The 5,347-nt window shown below is 43.2% G+C and overlaps 1 non-coding gene across 1 annotated transcript; it reads left to right on the forward strand.

Annotated features, from left to right (window-relative positions):
* Nucleotides 1-254: 254 nt before the first annotated feature.
* On the forward strand, nucleotides 255-386 carry LOC138074738 (small nucleolar RNA SNORA70). The gene has a single exon (XR_011144550.1). It is a non-coding gene; the product is annotated as a small nucleolar RNA SNORA70 (small nucleolar RNA).
* The last annotated feature ends 4,961 nt before the right edge of the window (nucleotides 387-5,347 follow it).

A 5,347-nucleotide genomic window follows, 5' to 3' on the forward strand; every position in this document is an offset into this window, starting at 1 on the left:
AAACCCATGTCTCCTGCATTGGCAGGCGGATTCTTTACCACTAAGCTGCCAGGGAAGCCCAGGATAATTATTGTACGTGGGAGTTTATCACATTCTTTTGGTCTGCGTTTGCCTATGTTTGGCATCTTCCATTAAAAAAGTTTTAAGGAGTATCATTCACAAGAGCCCAAAGGTGGAAACAACCCAGATGTCCATTAAAAGATGAACAAATCAATAAAACGTAATATGTACATATAGTGGAATATCTTTCCGCTTTGAAAAGGAATGAAATTCTGCTCTTTTCCCTGTGGGGTCCTGGTGTGCAGTGTCTGCAAACAGCAGCCTCCTTTTTAGTGTATGCAGCCTATGGCCTCTATGGGTTGCCCTAAGGAAGCCTGGAGTCAGCCCTTGCCAGTGGACGTTCATGACTGGCATGCTGTCCCCAGTCTAGGCTCCAGATAGGTGTGTGCAGTGCCTTTGGAAAGCCCCTGGGCACAGTAGCCAAGGTTCACATTGACCAAGTCATAGTGTCCATCCATACCAAGCTACAAAACAAGGAGCATGTGACTGATGCCCTAACAGGGCCAAGTTCAAGTTCCTGGGCCACCAGAAGATTCATGTCTCCAAGAAGTGGGGATTTACTAAGTTTAATGCTGGTCAATCTGAAAACATAGTGGCAGGAAAGTGACTCATCCTGGATGGCTGTGGGGTCAAATATGTCCCTAATTGTGGCCCCCTGGTCAAATGGCAGGCCCCCCATATATGAGAGCCTTGTCTTGTCCCCTCCTTACTCACACCCACCAATAAATCCTACTTTCTTGTCAATAAAAAAAAAAAAGAATGAAATTCTGATACATACAATAGTATGGGTGAACTTTAAAGAATTATGCTAAGTGAAATAAGCCAGTCACAAAAGGACAAATATTGTACTATTCCACTCACATGAGATACGTAGAATAGGCAATTTCATAGAGAGAGAAAGTAGAATAGAGATTGCCGGGCTCCTCTGTCCATGGGGATTCTCCAGGCAAGAATACTGGAGTGGGTTTCCATGCCTTCCTCCAGGGGATCTTCCCAACCCAGGTATCAAACCCAGGTCTCCCATATTGCAGACGGATGCTTTACCATCCGAGCCACCAGGAAGCCTGGAAAGAGAGAGGTAATGAGGAGTTATTGGGAATAGAGTTTCTGTTCGGGATAATGAAAAATTTCTGGAGATGGGCAGTGATGATGGTTACACAACATTTAGAACTTACTTAATACCACTGAACTGTACACTTAAAAATGGTTCAAATAATGAGTACTGTGTATGAATGTGTGCCTGCTCAGTAGCTCAGCTGTGTCAGGCTCTTTGCAACCCCATGGACTGTAGCCCATCAGGCTCCTCAGTCCATATAACTTTCCAGGCAAGAATATTGAAGCCTGGAGTAGGAAAGTTGCCATTTTCTACTCCAAGTTTTATATATATTTTTAGAATTTTGGACACATTGTAAACTCTCAGTATTTGTTACTTGGACTTCTCTGGTGGTCCAGTGGCTAAGACTCGGAGCTCCCAATGCAGGGGGCCCAGGTTCAGTCCTTGGTCAAGGAAGTAGATCTCACATGCTGCAACTGAGTTCACATGCCACGACTAAGGATCCAACGTGCCACAACGAAGACCCAGTGCAGTCACATAGACATATATTTTGTTGTTGTTTAAAAAAATGTGTTATTATTATCGGATGCACACCACAGTGGTGCTGGTGGTACATGGAGACAAGAGGGTCCATGCGGCCTTTCAGAGACATGTTTTGGGACTATGTTGCATTGTCTGTCCCCAGGGAGTTATCTTCTCAGGCCCTGTGTTCAAACCTGTGCATGTCTAAATTGCCTGGGTGTGCAACCATGTGATATGGGATTTCCTGGCACACCCAGAGAGGAATGCATAACCCAGTGAGTTACAAAACAGTGTTTTGTAGTCACTACTGCTAGCTGTCAAGTCAGTTGTAGGTTACCATGGCCAAATAGGAGCAGATCTCCTATGCTGAGAATTAGAAGAAAACTTGCAGGTACCCCCAGATCTTCTTCCAACCTACTACAAAAAATGATTTCAGGTGGCAATGCAAGGATTCAGGCCAAATACAGAATGCTCTTGAGTCCATTCAAAAACAATTAGCCACCACCTTCAGTCACCCAATAGAAGTAGTTCTGGCAAACCTGTAGGATCTTCAAAAAGCCACCAAGCAGAAATAGAAATAATCCTGGAGCTCTGGCTGCACACACACACACACACACACCACCTCTGTCATTCATGATAAAGTTTATTTTCATACCATGCATTACAGTTTTCCTAAGCTCTTTTGCTGGTATTCTCTCACCTAATGATCATGAGAACATTCTTAGAGAAGTGTGAGTATGGTTCCCATTGTGCAAATAAGAAAACTAACGATCAGTCAGGAACGATATCAGATTTTTACATCAGGTAGGCAGAGTTCCGTTCAGTTCAGTCGCCCAGTTGTGTCCAACTCTTTGCAACGCTATGGACTGCAACATGCCAGGCCTTCCTATCCATCACCAACTCCCGGACTGCACTCAAACTCATGTTCATCGAGTTGGCGATGCCATCCAACCATCTCATCCTCTGTCGGCCCCTTCTCCTCCCACTTTCAATCTTTCACAGCATCAGGATCTTTTCAAATGAGTCAGTTCTTCGCCTCATGTGGCCAAAGTATTGGAGCCCCAGCTTCAGCATCAGTCCATCCATTGAATATTCAGGACTGATTTCCTTTAGGATGGACTGGATGAATCTCTTTGCTCTCCAAGAGACTCTCAAGAGTCTTCTCCAACACCACAGTTCAACAGCATCAATTCTTCGGCACTTAGCTTTCTGTATAGTCCAAGTCTCACATCCATACATGACTACTGGAAAACCATAACTTGACCAGACAGATCTTTGTTGGCCAAGTAATGTCTCTGCTTTTTAATATCCTGTCTGCTAAGCTAAGTCACTTCAGTCGTGTCCAACTCTGTGAGACCCCATAGACGGCAGCCCACCAGGCTCCCCCAGCCCTGGGATTCTCCAGGCAAGAACACTGGAGTGGGATGCCATTTCCTTCTCCAATGCATGAAAGTGAAAAGTGAAAGGGAAGTCACTCAGTCATGTCCGACTCATAGCGACCCCATGGACTGCAGCCTACCAGGCTCCTCCATCCATGGGATTTTCCAGGCAAGAGTACTGGAGTGGGGTGCCATTGCCTTCTCCGTTTAATATCCTGTCTAGGTTGGTCATAACTTTTCTTCCAAGGCGTAAGCATATTTTAATTTCATGGCTGCAGTCACCATCTGCAGTGATTTTGGAGCCCCAAAAAATAAAGTCTGACACTGTTTCCACTGTTTCTGCATCTATTTCCCATGAAGTGATGGGACCAGATGCCATGATCTTAGTTTTCTGGATGTTGAGCTTTAAGCCAACTTTTTCACTCTCCTCTTTCACTTTCATCAAGAAGCTCTTTAGTTCTTCTTTGCTTTCTGCCATAAGGGTGGTGTTATCTGCATATCTGAGGTTATTGATATTTCTGTCGGCAATCTTGATTCCAGCTTGTGCTTCTTTCAGCCCAGCGTTTCTCATGATGTACTCTGCATATAAGTTAAATAAGCAGGGTGACAATATACAGCCTTGACATACTCCTTTTCCTATTTGGAACCAGTCTGTTGTTCCATGCCCAGTTTTAACTGTTGCTTCCTGACCTGCATACAGATTTCTCAAGAGGCAGGTCAGGTGGTCTGGTATTCCCATCTCTTGAAGAATTTTCTACAGTTTGTGGTAATCCACAGAGTCAAAAGCTTGGTCATAGTCAATAAAGCAGAAATAGATATTTTTCTGGAACCCTCTTACTTTTTTGATAATCCAGCGGATGTTGACAATTTGATCTCTGGTTCCTCTGCCTTTTCTAAATCCAGCTTGAATATCTGGAAGTTCATGGTTCACATACTGTTGAAGCCTGGCTTGGAAAATTTTGAACATTACTTAGCTAACATGTGAGATGAGTGCAATTGTGCGGTAGTTTGAGCATTCTTTGGCATTGCCTTTCTCTGGGATTGGAATGAAAACTGACCTTTTCCAGTTCTGTGGCCACTGCTGAGTTTTCCAAATTTGCTGGCATATTGAGTGCAGAACTTTCACAGCATCATCTTTTAGGATTTGAAATAGCTCAGCTGGAATTCCATCACCTCCACTAGCTTTGTTTGTAGTTATGCTTACTAAGGCCCATTTGACTTCGCATTCCAGGATGTCTGGCTCTAGGTGAGTGATCACACCATCATGATTATCTGGGTCATGTTGATCTTTTTCGTACAGTTCTTCTGTGTTTTCTTGCCACCTCTTCTTAATATCTTCTGCTTCTGTTAGGTGCATACCATTTCTGTCCTTTATCGAGCGCATCTTTGCATGAAATGTTCCCTTGATATCTCAATTTTCTTGAAGAGATCTCTAGTCTTTCCCATTCTATTGTTTTCCTCCATTTCTTTGCACTGATCACTGAGGAAAACTTTCTTATCTCTCCTTGCTATTCTTTGGAACTCTGCATTCAAATGGGTATATCTTTCCTTTCCTCCTTTACCTTTTGCTTCTCTTCTTTTCACAGCTATTTCTAAGGCCTCCTCAGACAACCATTTTGCCTTTTTGCATTTCTTTTTCTTGGGGATGGTCTTGATCCCTGTCTCCTATACAATGTCACAAACCTCCATGCATGGTTCATCAGGCACTGTCTATCAGATCTAATCCCTTGAAATCTATTTCTCACTTCTACTGTATAATCGTAAAGGATTTGATTTAAGTCATACCTGAATGGTTCGGTGGTTTTCCCTACTTTCTTCAACTTAAGTCTGAATTTGGCAATAAGGAGTTCATGATCTGAGCCAGAGTCAGCTCCCAGTCTTCTTTTTGCTGCCTCTGTTGAGCTTTTCCATCTATGGCTGCAAAGAATATAATCAATCTGATTTCAGTGTTGACCATCTGGTGATGTCCATGTGTAGAGTCTTCTCTTATGTTGCTGGAAGAGGGTGTTTGCTATGACCAGTGTGTTCTCTTGGCAAAACTCTATTAGTCTTTTCCCTGCTTCATTCTGCATTCCAAGGCCAAATTTGTCTGTTACTCCAGGTGTTTTTTGACTTCCTACTTTTGCATTCCAGTCCCCTATAATGAAAAGGACATCTTTTTTAGTGTTAGTTCTAAAAGGTCTTGTAGATCTTCACAGAACCGTTCAACTTCAGCTTCTTCAGTGTTACTGGTTGGGGCATAGCCTTGGATTACCGTGATGTTGAATGGTTTGCCTTGGAAACAAACAGGGATCATTCTGTCATTTTTGAGATTGCATCCAAGTACTGCATT

Source organism: Capricornis sumatraensis, chromosome 2 (genome assembly GCF_032405125.1).
Source record: "Capricornis sumatraensis isolate serow.1 chromosome 2, serow.2, whole genome shotgun sequence".
Classification (NCBI taxonomy): Eukaryota; Metazoa; Chordata; class Mammalia; order Artiodactyla; family Bovidae; genus Capricornis; species Capricornis sumatraensis.